At 41.9% G+C, this 16945-nt stretch overlaps 1 long non-coding RNA gene across 1 annotated transcript in view; it reads left to right on the top strand.

The window, feature by feature from the left end:
• Nucleotides 1-344: 344 nt before the first annotated feature.
• LOC118000253 overlaps nt 345-16945 on the top strand; it is a 29292-nt gene continuing 12691 nt past the window's right edge. The window contains exons 1-2 of the long non-coding RNA XR_004676424.1: nt 345-504; nt 3337-3385. This is a non-coding gene — a long non-coding RNA (uncharacterized LOC118000253). The remainder of the gene's footprint in view (nt 505-3336; nt 3386-16945) is intronic.

A 16945-nucleotide genomic window follows, 5' to 3' on the forward strand; every position in this document is an offset into this window, starting at 1 on the left:
TAGGAGACCCAGGGAAGGAGTTAGCTTGGGCAAGGAAGAGAGAGAAACTTCTCTGGAACCAAGGAGGAGCAAGATGGTGGAAATACAGAGGAATCTTGAGGAGAAGCTGAGCGATCTGAGGGAGGTAGTTCTTAGGGGTTGAATTTTGTCTCCCCCAAAAGATGTTGAAATCCTAAGCCTCAGACCTGTGAATGTGACCTTATTTGGAAATAGAATCTTTGTAGATGATCAAGTTATGATGAGGTCAGCAGGATGGGCCCTAGTCCAATATGACTGTGTCCTTATAAAGAGGGGAAATTTGGACACAGAGACAGACACAGAGTAAATGCCATGTGAAGATGAAGGCAGAGATTGGGGTGATATGTCAACAAGCCAAGGAACGCCAAATATTGCCAGAAGACCACCAGAGGCTAGGAGAGAGGCATGGAACAGATTCTTCCTCACACCCTCAGAAGGAACGAATTCTGCCAATACCTTCATCTTGGACTTCCAGTCTCCAAAACTGTGAGAGAATAAATTTTTGTTGTTTAAGCCACCCAGTCTGTGATACTTTGTTATGGTTGCCCTAGCAAACTAAGACAGTGGCCTTGACCTTCTCAGGAAATGGAAGATGTGTCCTTTACACCACACAGCCTCTGTAGAGAAGCTTCCAGCTCAGGCCAGGGCCAACCCAGGTGCTGGCTGGTAGAGATAATACAGAAAGGGCAGCCCTTGGCCAGAGCTGAGGAGGAATCAAATGGAAAAAGTCTTCTTCCCTTCCCCCTTTAGGGACTGATGGAGCAACTGCTTTCCCTATCTGGCTTGACTCCCTAGGTGCCCTGGGGACAGGGTGCAGGAGTGGGAGATGGGTGCAGTCCCCGAGCTGACGACAACTGAAGCAAGCACTTGGAAGGCCCATGCATGCAAAGGGTCTCTCTGGGGTGAACTTACGGCTGTGATCTGGGCTCCAGGATATCAGGCTCACTCGGGAGGTGGTCCTTAACATAAGATTGTTCTCAGAAGATACTGTCGGTTACATGTGAACCCCTTGAAGTGTTGTTCTGAGATTGACTTTTTTATTTGTTTGAGGAGGAAAGGGAGGAATTAATTTTATTTTCATGTTGTCTATGAGTCTGTTGTCCCCAGTAGCCCTACTGGTCACGGACTGTGTATCATTCTTCTTGACATCCCCATAGTGCCTAACATAGAACCTGGCACAGAGTCACTCCTTGAAGAACAGGGAGGGGTCGTTCAAGAACTTCTCTTTTTTTATTTTTTATTTAACTTTATTATGTTATGTTAGTCACCATATAATACATCATTAGTTTTTGATGTAGTGATCCACGATCCATTGTTTTCGTATAACACCCAGTGCTTCATGCAGTACGTGCCCTCCTTAATACCCATCACTGGGCTAACCTATCCCCCTACCCCCTCCCCTCTAGAATCCTCAGTGTATTTCTTGGAGTCCATAGTCTCTCATGATTCATCTCCCCCTCTGATCCCTCCCCCTTCATTTTTCCCTTCCTTCTCCTAATGTCCTCCATGCCATTCCTTATGTTCCACAAATAAGTGAAATCATATGATAATTGACTTTCTCTGCTTGACTTATTTCACTTTAATACTTAGAATAAGGATGATCATTTTGAGGATAGCGTGTTTCCATGTTTTTGATTGCAAATGCAAACTTGGAACCCTGAAACCCATTTAGAAGCAGAGCTAAGGCTCACCCAATGCTGAGACATTTCTAACACTATTGACACCACCTGTCCCAGCACACCACCTTCCCAGGTCATGAGCCACCATTCCCTCCATTCGTGTGGTGCAATCAGCTTTTTTCTTGCCTGGAAAAAAAAGGATTATAACAAAATACGGAGTATTCAAGAAGGAAAATACTGGAAGCCAGAATTTTTAAATGCAGCAATTCACTAGAAGCCTGGAGACTGTTTAAGCACAATTGACTCAAAGCCTAGAGTGGGGGGATGGGGGTGGGAAGAGGCACGAAGGAGAGAGTATGAAATGGACCAAAATACCAGGCACTTGAAAAACTTCTGTTCCCTGACTAATCAGCAGAATCTAAGTGAAAGATGGCCCAAGGTGAGGGAAAGTTGAAGGAAGTGGACGATTAAAGTGGAAACCAGGTAATTAAAAATATATAAATAAGGAAGAGCTTTGCAAAGAATTCTTTAATCAATGAAACTGATCCATAAAAGAGGGGAAGCTAGCTAGGAAATCACGGAGACCCACTAACAACAATACCTCAGATATAATATATATAATATAACTCTTGACAAGGTACCTTCACATCCATCAACCTAGAGAGAGAGGCAGGAGTTGCTATTTCCACTTTACAGGAGGGAAGCTGAAGTTCAGAGAGGGTATGTAATTTATTCAGTCACACAGCTAATAAGTGGCAGAGCCTGATCTCTAGCACTGAGAATGGAAAAGGATTTAGTTCACAGGCTGAATGAATTTTTTAACTTCATCTTATCTAGAGAGGAGATAGAGTCTCCAAATTTTCCACTAAAATAGACAAATAGATGTGTTTTCCCCACCATGCAGCTGTAGTTAAAGCATGGTTTGGGGAATCAGATCTAGGCTCCAACCTTAGCTCTTCTACCTACTAACTAGAGACCATGATCAAGCTGTTTTTTTTTTTTTTTTAAGATTTTATTTACTTATTTGACAGAGAGAGACACAGCCAGAGCAGGAACACAAGCAGGGGGAATGGGAGAGAGAGAAGCAGGCTTCTCACTGAGCAAGAGCCCGACATGGGGCTCGATCCCAGGATCCTGGGATCATGACCTGAGCCGAAGACAGACACCTAACCCCTGAGCCACCCAGGCACCCCCAAGATCAAGCTGTTTAATCTCTGTTCTGTAACTATAAAATAGTAATACTTATTTTGAATGAGGAAAAAACATAATTAGGTATGTAACCAATTGCTAATATTAAGTGCTTAGTTTTTCTAATAATAAAAACATTTGTCCCGTTGAAAAAGTAAATTTTAAACTTTTAAGAAACAAAATCATAACTCACTGAAGAGTATGCTCCTTTTATTCTAGCTATCAACACCTCAGCCTGGTGTCAGATTGCTCTACCATCACGACATTGCTATGGTCTTCGGATGTTAGGAGCAGAATTATTGGGGGGGTTATAAACTGCATCCAAAGGACTGGGCAGCGTAAACAGGAATGACAGTCACACCTCACTGCCCAGGAAGATGAGCACCCCGTCCAATCCCCGGATGGAGTCTAATAATCCCAGACCAAGGTTACCCACCCCACCCAGCACCTGCATGCCACCTCCTGCAATCCTCAAATGACTCTGTGAAATAACTACTGGCTATTTTCACAGGTGTGGAAACTGAGGCCTGTAGAGACTGAATAACTTGCCCAAGATTAAGGTAAATCGGAATTGATCTGACTCTCAGTTCTGTGTTCTAAACCCATGAATGTCATGAATGAGTAACTTTAAAATTTAGGAATTGATAGAGTTGCCAATTCATGTGACAGATAAGAATATAATTTCTAAGATATATCATTCATGTGTGCATTTATTCAATACATATTCATTGATGTCTACTATGTCCCAGGCACTGTCTTAGGGGCTGGGTGTCCAGTAATGAACAAAGCCTCCTGTCATTGTCATTTATCATGTTTTAATACCAAGGATGTTTTAATACCAAAAAGATGTTTAAAAGATGTGTTATTATAAAAAAATAAACATGAGAAATAGTAATACCGTATATAGGTAATAGTAACTCCAAACATAGAAATAAGAATGAGAATAATATAAAACATAAGAAAAAGGATTGGAAATAATAATACCAAACAGTAAAAATACCAAACACAGAAAAGAAGGCTGTTTTAAAAGATAGGAAAGAATCTCACAATAAAAGCAAGTTCTTCCAATGAAAGGATATTTAGAACCTATACCAACAAAACACAGAAAAGTACAAGATCAATTTTTATTTTATGGTACTAAACTGTCTGTCATTGTTTGCCAGTTTGGAGATTTATATTCAACAGTGCACTAGAAAGTGGAGTTTGATAGTCCAACTTGTTTAGGTGGCTCATTTCAAATCATAGTCTTTATAGAAATTTGTTTCTCATGTAACTATGCAGGTAAAAAAGGAAATAATCTTCTAGCACTGTGTCTCCCAATTTTGGGTGAAACAAGCATTGCCCCACCTCCTACCTCGCCATTCTTCCCTCAGCTGCGAGGGAGACCAGGGGAAAGCAGGACATGAGGGTGGGGCAGGTGTCCAGGTGGTTGGGCCTGCAGAGCTCTGACCTCCCCCGCCATCTAGAAGCAGGTGGGCATTTATCCAAAAGGGATGCTGCAGACAAGTGGGGACACTTCCACAAAGACTAGCAAGGTCTAAGACTGTGCCTGGGAACTGCCCCGAACTTCTGTTCCCCAAAGACCCTTTCTGTCTCTTCAGAAGGCCCCCATGAAAATGCAAATATTTCTGGGATGTTAAGCCTATCAGCCAACACTTTCCTTATCAGCTACAGCACCTTTGTTATCAGCAAACACCCTGGCTTAAATTATTTGACAACTTTCCAAGTGTGTGTGGGAAAGAGACCCTGCTTTGTCCCCCATAGCGGGAGGTGAACAGTAGAGATATGGTTTGGAGAATGCAAGGTGGGAGGAGAGAATGGTTACAGAAGAACCAAAGATATGTCCCCACTAACTTGACCCCTTCTCTACTGGCCCTGCACTCATGGGAGAGGGACAGAAGGAGGGCAGAGGGGTGTTGGCGGGGCGGGTTGTGTGTGTCTTTGTGTGTAATCTATGAGAGGACTCCTGGGAAGCAGACAGCACATTCTGAAAAGCGTATTGCAGGCAAGCTTACTTGGCCTGAGTGGAGCACATAGGCTCTCAAGGGATGGCTGATGTGTTGTTCAATGGACTCATTTAAAAAAAAATTCACAGCCAGCTGCTCTCCTAATACCCAACTGTTATTGCTTCCCCTCTAAAAGGCCATTGAAAATGTACCCTTATCCACTCCAGATCACTTTAAGCACTTAGTAAGTAGTTGCAATATGACAAAGTTGTTGACTGGTATGAGATGCTAAAAGTTATAACCCATGCAGGATAGCTGGGAACAGTGAGCTCTGGCCAGGGCAGGGGGTTGTGGTGTAGTGTTGTCAGCAGTTGACCACTGAACCAGGTCCTGCTCCCCAGGCCACACCTCCCAGCTGTAGGCTCAACGTAGATGGTATCTGCTCCTCCTCCTCTCCATCAGTGGTGTCTACAGGTATGTACTCCCCCTACCCCTTAGCATCATTCACTCCATTTATTTTCCCCTAAATTCTTCTGGGAATTTTCCATTAATATGTCTTACTGTGGTTCCAGGGACCATGAAAAAGGAATCACTTATTAAAAATAACATTTTAAATATGATTTAATTCTTCAGATAAGTGGTCACAACAAGATAAGGACAATGACCAATATATAAAATTATAAACATAATGTCATCCCAACACTGTAAAAATATAGTATTACATATACACATATATAGAAAAGGAAGATAGAAATAAAATACACCACAATATTAACATAGTTCATATTAACACTGGTTATCTCTAAGAACTGAGGTTGAGAGTGACTTCTATTGCCTTTCCTCAAATCCATCCACTTCTCTCCAGATTCCTTGCTGTCATCTAGTCAAGTCACTATCACCTCTTACCTGGACTTCAACAGCAGCCTCCTAACTGGTCTTTCTTTAGCTGGTCTTGTCAATTCATTCACCACCAATCACCACCACCAATCAAAAATGATCTTCTTCAAATGCAAATCTAGGGATCATGGAGACAGGGTAAAAACTGGCACCAGCTGCTGGCTCCTTGCATGAAACCCATCCCTGAAGATACCAACGAAGCAAAAGTGAGTTTAATGGATCCCAATACTTATTGCAAAAACTGTTTGTTGGTTGGTAGGAAGTCCGAAGTTGGTTAGATCTTGGGGCGTGTTGCAAGTTCAGAGAATGGCAGCCTAGAGTAGACAAGGGCTAGAAACTTTGGGTGGTATATTAGTTTCCAATTGCTGTATAACAAATTACCACAAACATAGCTTACAACAACAAACATGGACTTACAATTATGGAAAAGCAGAAAATCTGAATGAACTCTGTAATGTTGAATTTGGAGCTAGCAGTTTGTAATATATATAGTTAGATATGGAAATATAGATGTAAGTGTGTATATGTATACATACACATATTCCCTTGCTCTGTCCAATGAGAAGTCTTGGAAGTCTTTCTTATTAGCCATAAGCACACCTATTGCCCATCTCCTGGTTTCTAAACACGATTCTCCACTTAAAAGAAGTATGGCTTCTTAGAGAACTGTCTGAGTTCAAGTCTGGGGCAGAGAAAGTATAAGATGAGCCTATAAATTATTTTTTTGCCAGAGGCAAGGAAGTACTCAAAGAATGATAGGGATACACAAATGCCAGCTTGAAGAGACTTCCACTGGGCAAATTGGGAACAATTTGAGTATCAAAATAAATGATAGTAAAAACCTGTAATTCATTCAATAAAATAGGAAAGAAACAATGAATCCTTACAGAAACAAAATAATAAATGAGTAAATTAGAAGTTTGTTGAGGACTAGGATAGTTACATAGTTTCATATTTTTCCACATATAATATTTATTAATTAACAAAGAGAAAAGAAGTAACTTGAAACTGGAGAAGCCTGAGGGACATCATCTTAAAGCAAAGTTAACATCAATCAGTAATGGGAAAAATTGAAATTTGCACCACCTGGTATGATGCACTGAGAATAACACAACATCATTTCGGTGTTGTTCCTTCCAAAGAATTCATAACCTGAATCTGATCCAAGGAAATAGGAGACAAGCCTAAATGAAGAGACAGTCTACAAAATAACTGGCCTCTAATCTTCCAATGTGGCAAGGACAAGACAGTTAAAGAAAGATGAAAGAATTGTCCCACACTGAAGTGAACCCAAGAGGCTTGATGCACGCAACATGTGGTTTTGCACTGGATCCTTTAGCTGTAAAAAGTAGGGTTGCCACACTTAAACTTTGAATGAGGTCTGATGGCAGTAATGCTTTGAGGTTAATTTTCTGATTTTGTTGATTGTATTGTTGGTTTATAGAAGAATGTCTCGATCTGTAGGAAATACCAGAATTCTGGGCTAATAAAGAATCAGATTGGCAATCTACTCTCAAATGGTTAAGGGAAAATAGTCACTTCTACAGTACTTGCAGCATTTTTGGAACTTTGTAGTGGGCTGTGGTCTGCCTGGGCAGGCTGTCCTCCATCTCTGCTTTGTGGGCCCTCCACAAATGGTGGGGATGGAGGGTGAGAGCGCATCGCTGATCTTGGGCTGTGGAAAGGAGCGGCTATTGTCAGCGGAGCAGCAGCTGACTGAGTGCGGCTCAAATTTTCTGTCCACATTTCTGTTTAACTTCACTGACAAGTCATTCTCACAATTCTCAAAAGATTTGCCCCATCTGTAACATAATCACCAAATCAAAGACCCAGGTCTGGCTCTAAAATCTCTCCCATTCTTCAGACTACAGATCTCTATCTGTTCCTGAATCTTCCTAAACCAACAAGGCATCTGGGTCTCTTCAGAAATAGATTTACTTGCTATTATATTATGGGGAATGTCACTGATTTTTACATGAGATTTCCTGCTTTCTCTCAGCAAGTGACTAAACTGGTTACAGCTAATTCTGCTGGGAGGTAACCAGCTGCTTTTACACAATCCTGCAGCCATTTCCGTGAATTAACTTGGGAGCATTGCAGACCCTTGAAAAGCAGCATAAGGCTCTGGTGCCTGATAGCTTTAGTAGGATTTAGCAGCCTCAGCAGTGGACTGAATATAAAGAAACATAAAATCTATTAACAGCTGTTCCTGAGAATGTCTGTGCAGTCTTGGGTGAGATAAAGAATCTCTCTATCCCTGTGGGTAACATGATGATAACACCACTAGCCCATACCTATTGTCAAGGTGTGTGTGAGGATAAACAGAGTGTACTTAGAGAGTCTTGAGTTCTTTATTAAGAGAACAGTGTATAGTCATGTTGCTGTATTTATTCAGTGCTTATTGGAAGGGAGCAATTTTAAGCCCTAGTTCTACTAAATAAAATAAGGATTGTTATTAACAATTACATTATAGGTAATAAGATTGTATTTAATCCTTTATTTATTCAGCACACATTCATTGAGCACATGCACTGTGCTGGCTACCATACAGGAACAAAGGATGCAGCTATGAATAATAGCTCATGGAGCATAGAGTCTAGTGGGGAGATATGCAGCTAGCCAGTCCTCACAAGTGCAGGGAGGGATGACAAGAAAAGAAAACTGTCCCTCAAAAAATTAAAAATAGGGGGCGCCTGGGTGGCTCAGTCGTTAAGCGCCTGCCTTCCGCTCAGGTCATGATCCCAGGGTCCTGGGATTGAGCCCCGCATCGGGCTCCCTGCTCCGCAGGAAGCCTGCTTCTCCCTCTCCCACTCCCCCTGCTTGTGTTCCCTCTCTCGCTGTGTCTCTCTCTGTCAAATAAATAAAATCTTAAAAAAAAAAGTTTTAAAAAAATTTAAAATAGGACTATAGGATCCAGCAATACCACTTCTGGGTATATATCTGAAGGAAAAAAAATCACTGTCTCAGAGAGATGTGCACCCCTATGTTCATTGCAGCATTATTTGCAATAACCAAGACATGGAAACAACCTAAGTGTTCATCGATGAATGAATGGATAAAGAAGATGTGGGGTGTGTGTGTGTGTGTGTGTGTGTGTGTACACAATGGACTATTATCCAGTCATATATAAAGAGGAAATTCTGCTATTGGGGACAGTGTGGATGAACCCTGAGGGCATTACAGTAAGTGTAATAAGTCAGCTGAAGACAGACAAATACTCTATGATATCACTTAGATGAGGCATCTAAAAACTCAACTCATAGAAACAGAACATATTGGTAAGGGTTGGGAAGTGGGGGAAATGGGTGAAGATGGTCAAAAGGTACAAACTTCCAAATAAGTTCTATGGATGGAATGTACAGCTAACAGCACTGTATTGTATATTGGGTAGTTGCTAAGATCTTAAAAGTTCTCATCACAAGAAAAAAATGTAACTATGTAAACATATGTTAAAAACGTAACTATGTGTGGTGAGCGACGTTAACATAATTTTGCATTATATACATATATCAAGTCATTCTGTTGTACACCTGAAATGCTTACAATGTCATACGTCAATTACATCTCAATAAGACAGGGAACCAGACTGTTTTAACTTCAGTGAAAACAGCTATTATCAGGCAAGTAAAAAAAAAAAATCACAGGTCTGGGAGTCAGAAGAAGGTCTGAGACCCAGTTCTCCTGCTTATTGCCACATGAGCCTCAAGAATTTACTTAACTCTTGACAGCCTTGATTACATTAGGCAATCTCTGAAAATCAGCAGAGCAACACCTACACACCCTCTTTCTTGAGATTCTTGGGAAGCCCAAATGAGATAATCAGTGTGAAAGCAATTAGAAAACTCAAGAGAGGGCGCCTGGGTGGCTCAGTTGGTTGAGCGACTGCCTTCGGCTCAGGTCATGATCCTGGAGTCCCGGGATCGAGTCCCACATCGGGCTCCCTGCTCGGGGCGGGGGGGGGTCTGCTTCTCCCTCTGACCTTCTTCCCTCTCGTGCTCTCTGTCTCTCATTCTCTCTCAAATAAATAAATAAAAATCTTTAAAAAAAAAAAAGAAAACTCAAGAGATATGAGTTTGGAATTATTGCAGAACCTTTATACAACATTTGAGCATGGTTGTTTTGTTTGCCCTGGCTGCTCTGGGTGGAAGGAGCCAAATGGTACAAATACGTGTCACCGTGCTTACCAGACGTGTCCTTGTCAAGCCCTACCAGGTGCTGTGGAGGTGACCGTACCCAGACATTACAGATCCACCACGGCTTGCCTCTAGAGGTCCACTGGCCTCAGTCCTGTTCTGTGCAACATTTTTAACAACAAACTGGATGAAAACACAGGAAAACGTTTATCAATGTAAAGCACAAATGAAGCTAAGAATAGAAAATACAAAGATTGACAGAGCCGGGATCCGGGATCCCATCTCCCCAAGATAACAAGATGAACTATAATCAAGATAAATGTAAAGTCCTGTGTTTCAAGTCACAAAAATAACTGCAGAGCAACACAGACAAAAAGACCCAGCTATTGCTGGACTCGTCTTTTGGTATTTCACATATAAACAGTGGGCTGCTCTTCACAGAGCACTTGCCTCTCATTTAATCACTTCGGACGTTAGCTTTTGTGAATCTGATATGTTAAATAAAAATTTACTCTGGTTTATCCTTTTGGTTGCAACTTCAGCATTTCCTTATTTAGGTTTAATTAAGTCTGAGTTCATGGACATCACCAAGCATAGCTGCATCCTAATCTTTGTCACGCCTGAAAGTGTCAACGGTGTGTACTGTGCCCAGGATTGGACAGTGAGGCATGGCCAAGGCTAGGATGAGACATAAGATTTCCCCCTTAAACTCGGAATCCTACCTTTTCTGTAATCTCCATCTCTTCTAAGAAACTTGTCCCAGTCTTCCCAGTTGCAATTAATCAGTTTTTCACTATATTCCCATATACAGACAAATGTAGGTGTGGGTGTCCCTCTGTACAGGACTGTTCACCATCTTGAATTAAATTCCACTATCCTTGGGGCACCTGGGTGGCTCAGTCGATTGGGTGTCTGCCTTCAGCTCAGGTCATGATCCCGGTGTCCTGGGATCGAGCCCCTGCATCATGCTCTCTGCTCAGCGGGGAGCCTGTTTCTCCCTATCCCTCTGCCTGCAGCTCTGCCGTCCCCCTCCTTGTGCTCTCTCTCTCTCTGTCAAATAAATAAATAAAATATTTTTTTAAAATTCCATTATCCTGCACCAACCAACTTACCCACCCCAAATTCAACTCTAGATTATAGCCTCTTGAAAGATAAGATCCATGCCTTAAACCTTATAAATCTTCAATACTCTATCACAGAGATTTGCACATATTAGGGACTCAATAAATATAGGCAGAATTGAGTGATGATAATAGAGCCCATTCTTTGCAGTCACGCTGACATTTGACTCACTGTTTTAACTGTTTACTAAGTTCCATCTAGTTACTTTTAACCCCTGAATTTTGTTTTGTTTTTATTTACAGCTTCAGAATGGGCATATAATACCACCTTATAGAGGATTCTCTGAGTACTAAATAATAGACAAACTCATAGGTTAAATAAATGCTGGTTCCCTTCCCCCCTCAACTGCTAGCTCATTGGCTTTACTGAGGTCAGGAAGAGCATTTCTTTAAATGGAATAATCAGAATAAGACACCCTGACTAGTCTTCCCAAGTTCCTGTAGAGAGATCAGATATCAGTGGCTTCTGGTCCCCAACAGCCCACAGTCCCTCTAGACTCTCCCAGTGCCTGACTAATCCATAGAGTCACAGCAAGGCAGCTGTTCTTCTATAAGTCAGCCATGTGGGGCTATTTGGGAAGCATGGGGTTTCTTTCCCTTACCACTGCCCATAACAGCATTCCATCTGCACAGATCTAGGCTCTTGGACCTCACAATTGTTTGCAGTTCAGCAAATGTTTGGTTGCTTACTGTGTTTCAGGACCTGTTCTAGTGCCAAAAGAGATTTAAAAGTTGACAAAATATAACTACCCTCAAAGAACTCAGTCTACTGAGAGTTGTGGAGTATACTTATACCAACTAGTCTCCCACCAAGCAGAATGTGATAACAGCCAATAAAGAGACATGCTCTGGGGGGCATTCCCCAGGACTCCAAAGTGGAAGATCTACTCTAGATCTGGTCGGGGAAAGGCTCCTCAGGGAGAGTGGCAATTGAAATGCACTTACAAGGATGAATGGGTAGCTATGGGGGTAGAGAGGGAATACTTAGGGTATGTCTCATGCTGGCTGTGGCTTGAATACCTCCCATTTTTTTCCACCTCTATGTCTTTACTTAGGGTATTCCCAGCCAGCACACAACTTGGCCAGACCTAGGGCATAAACAGTGGAGTAGCAAGTCAAGAAGCTTGGTATAGAAAGTAGCTTCTGAAATGCCTCCTAGAGATCGCCTCCTAATAGTCACACCCTCCTTGTGGAATCCCCATCCCCGACCCCCATGCAATAAGGCTATAAAAGACTGGACAGGCCCCTTCCAGATGAATACTCATGTTCAAGTTGAAAAACAGGTGGGGAAGGGGGGTTATCTTATAGAACTAGAAAGTAGAATGGTGGTTTCTAGGGCTGGGTGAGGGGGAAATGAGGAGTTGTTTCATGGGTACAGAGTTTCAGTTTTGCAAGATGAGAAAGTTCTGGCGATCAATTGCACAACAATATGAGTGTACTCAACAATACACTTAAAAATGATTATGGTGGTGGGGTGGGGTTGATTTTTTACTTCCTGATTCTGTGATCCTGGACAAGCTTCTCTAAAGCTGGTCCTGCTGATTCTTCCACCTCAAAGTATGGCACAGCTACACTTTCCTTTTTATTCTGCTGCTGCCCCCGGAATCTAGGCCCCATGCCACTTGGATGATTGTATAATCTCCTAGCTGTTCTCCCTGCCTCCCTTCCTAGGCACCCTATACACTGCCCCAGATTGATAATACCAGAACACCACTTAGCACATGACTACCCCACATTTAAGACTCCACTGGGCCAGAATTAAATCCTGAAGGAGCCCTCTGTGCTAGTCCATCCCTCCACTTCTCCTGGATTCTCTCCTCTGCTGAGTCCCAGAGGTGCGCCATGACTTTGCCCAGCATCACGCTATTGCGTGCGTCCTTTGCACTGCCTCATGCCCTCCTCTGCATTTATCCACCTGTGGGTGACCTTCTAGGCACAGCTCAGAGCCTTCCCATCTCTCTGCAGGCCTCAGCCTTGTGTAGCCATACCTTCCTTCATACTTCTGTAACTTTTTTCTCTATTAATCATTTAATCATTATTAGTCATTATTGATGACACCAAAAAATTATGTAAGCTCTTTGTTGTTCACTATGTGCTAGGTACTTTACATACTTACACTTTACACATTCACTAATACTTAACCATTAATCCTTACCAAGTTTCCAAGAAATAGGTATTATTAACCTTATTTTTCAAATGAGGAAACTGAGACCTAGAGGGGTTATACAACTTATCTAAGGTCACACCAGCCACGAAGTGGTAGAGCTGGAAATCAAATTCAGGCCTGTGGAACTCCACAGCCTATGTTCTTTTTATATTTTTGATATGACTTCTCATTCACTTTTTCATTATTAATTCAACAAATAATCACGGTGCACCTATTAACGTGCCATGCAGTGTGGTGTGTGTTGTAAGAGAGTCAAAGATGAATTAGACAGAGCCCAGGCTTCAAAGAGCTTTGGGATCTACTCCTCATGTTGCATTTCTTTTGTTCTGTATTTTCTGTCTTTCCATACCTGCACTCAGTGGACAATCTTTTCTAGAAGACTGTAAGTGCATAAGATCAAGGATGGTGGTTTCTCTTATGCATTGCTATATTTTCATTAGATAGCACAGTATCTAGCACATAACAGATACTCAAGAAATATTTGTTGAACAAGTGAATTAATGAGTGAATGATGAAAGAATATTAAAAGAGGCTGAGGCTGTGGAAGGAGAGAAGAGGGAGCAGGCCGAGGATAAAGTCCCCATTTCCATGCCCCAAGATTCCCAAGGGGAATAGCATAAATATAGCAGTTTGAGAGCAAGAAGGAATTTAGTACTATTGTCACTACTTAGCTGATGGATGGGAGTCAAATCGTTCCCATGTTGGCTATCTGGCCCACATGCCTGACTGATAGACCCTATACAATGTCCCCCCTCCCACACCAGGAAGAGAGAACTTCAGGTCCAGCGTTCCCAAGTTCAATAGCCTTTTCTTTTTTGCCTTAAAAAATTGCTGAGGCATGAGATATTTCCGTTCTCCACTGGCATCTTTGCACTGTGCCCAGAGAAACAATCATATCACGTTCAGGAAGGCAAGGGCCTGCAAAGGCAGGGAAACAGGAACCGTCCCCACGGATGTCCTCCCGGGGGGGGAGACAGCCAGGGGCTGAGAACAAATGCTGTGTGAAAAGGAAAGCCAGACTTCACCAGTGGCTCCAGGTTGAGGGGCTGGCCCTTCCCAGCATCCAGCAGGACCCTCAGCCACAAAGTCCGGGAACAACATGTAATTCTTAAACACACACACTTTTCCTTCCCTGCCCCCAGCCTCCCTAAACACACATTACATCTTGTGTGAAATCTGAACAGGGAGCTTTATACTGCAGAGCACATTCCCACACCTTAGCCCCGATGCCAGGCCCTCACCAGAAAAGCACTCATCTCCCTCTCCAGGACATCTCCAAAAATCCAGCACCAGCCTGGGGGCTCTGCTCACGGTCTCCAAACACGTGTCAAGCCCCATCTCACCCCAATCCATTCTTCTCTTCCCCTTCCACACACTCCCTTCCCTTCCTCTCTGATTAGTAAGTTCTTCCTCTTGGGTCCTTGACCCAGAGCATCTCAACCAGAGTTACCCTCTCTCACCTTTGAATTCCAACAGCACTTCCTGTGTAAGTCAATGCCTCCTAATCTTTGTCATAGAACAGAAAATAATAGTATTTGTAAGGCACCCTGAGGTGACACATGGAGCTGATCTCAGCCAGAGCAACTAGCCCAGGGACTCCAGATGCCTGTAGGATGAAGGGGGCCAATACCTCAGATGTGTCTGTAATCCATTCAAGGTCACTGCACACAGGCGTGCTGGGCAAGCTCAGGTCTACACACTGCCTGACCCTGTTCCAGAGCATTCTACAAGACAGAACAAGAAAGGAGGTATACATGAGAGTCCTTGCCTTGAAGAGCTTCCATGCTAGTTGAAGGAACAGAGGATGCCTATATGTATAAATAAACACACACACACAATCATTTTTAAGTTCTTTGTGTAAAAGAAAGAACATGGTCTTTGGCATCAAAGACATGTGGAGGTTCAAACTCTGGCTTTGCCACTTGCTTGCTGTATAAATTTAGGCAAGTTAATATTACCTCTCTGATCCCACCCTTTCCAGCTATAAAATAGGGATAATAATGCCTATCCTCATAAGGTTGTGTTTTTTAAAAATTTTTATTTATATATTATTTTAGAGGTGGGCAAGGGGCAAAAGGAGAGGGAGAGAGAAACTTAAGCAGACTCTGCACTGACCACAGAGCCCTAGGCGGGGCTCAACCTCACAACCCTGAGACCATGACCCTGAGATCATGGCCCTGAGATCGTGACTCGAACTGACCAAGATTTGGATGCTTAATCAACTGTGCCACCCAGGTGCCCCCTTAAGGTTGTGTTTTTAAAATCACCTTTAGTGAGGCATGATTTACACACAGTAAAGTTCACCCATGAGAAGCATACACTTTGCTATATTTCCACAAGGGTATACAGCCATGTAATCACCACTATAATCAAGATATAGAACATTTCTATCACCTAAAAAAGTTCCTCCAACCTCTTTACAATCAATCCCCTCCCTACATTCCCTGTCCCCTGGCAATCATGGATCTCATTCCCATCACTGTAATTTTGCCTTTTCTAGTTTTTCATATAAATGGAATTGTTCAATCATAGTCTTTTGTGACTGGCTTCTTTAACTTAGAATAATTCTTTTGAAATTTATGTATGTTGTGTGCATCCATAATTTGTTCCTTTTTATTGCTGAATAGAATTCCATTGTATGGATATAGCACAGTTTGTTTATTCATTCTCCTGTTAATGGATGCTTGGATTATTTATGATTTTTGGCTTTCACGAATAAAGCTGCTATGAACATCCTTACACAAGTCTTTTTGCCAACATGTTTTTATTTCTCTTGGGTTAAATCTAAGAGTTAAATTGCTGGGTTATAGTTTGGCTCATATTTATTTTTTCTTCAAGTTTTTAAATTCCAGTTAGTTAACATACAGTATAATATTAGTTTCAGGTGTAGAATACAGTGATTCATCACTTACATGTAACACCCATTGCTCATCACAAGGGCCCTCCTTAATACCCATCACCCATTTAGCCCATCCCCCACCAAGCTCCCCTCCAGCAACCCTCAGTTTGTTCTCTATAGTTAAGAGTCTCTTTCATGGTTTGCCTCTCTTTTTTCCCCCATAAGTTTATCTTTTTGTTACTTAAATTCCATATATGAGTGAAATCATATGGTATTTGTCTTTCTCTGACTGACTTGTTTCATTTAGCATAATACTCTCTAGCTCCATCCATGTTGTTGCAAATGGCAAGATTTCATCTTTTTGATGGCTGAGTAATATTCCATCATATATAGATACCACATCTTCTTTAGCCATTCATCAGTCAGTTGGGCTCTTTCCATAATTTGGCTATTGTTGATAATGCAATCCCTATCAAAATACCACCAGCATTTTTCACAGAGCTAGAACAATCCTAAAATTTGTATGGAACAAAAAAGACCCCAAATAACCAAAGCAATCTTGAAAAAGAAAAGCAAAGTTGGAGGCATCACAATTCTGGACTTCAAGTTACATTACAAAACCGTAGTGATCAAGACAGTATGGTACTGGCACAAAAACAGACCCATAGATCAATGGAACAGAATAGAAACCCTAGAATGTACCCACAACTATATGGTCAACTAATCTTTGACAAAGAGGGAAAGAACATTCGATGGAAAAAAGACAGTCTCTTTAACAAATAGTGTTGGGAAAACCGGACAGCAACATGCAAAAGAATGAAACTGGACCACTATCTTACACCATACACAAAAGTAAATTCAAAATGGATGAAAGACCTAGATGTAAGACAGGAAACGATCAAAATTCTAGAGAACACAGTCAGTAACCTCTTTGACCTCAGCTGTAGCAACTTTGTACTAGATATGTTTCCTGAGGCAAGGGAAACAAAGCAAAAATAAACTGGGATTTCATTTTAA

The sequence above is a fragment of the Mirounga leonina genome, unplaced genomic scaffold (genome assembly GCF_011800145.1).
Source record: "Mirounga leonina isolate KUSES-001 unplaced genomic scaffold, KU_Mleo_1.0 Mir_493, whole genome shotgun sequence".
NCBI lineage: Eukaryota > Metazoa > Chordata > Mammalia > Carnivora > Phocidae > Mirounga > Mirounga leonina.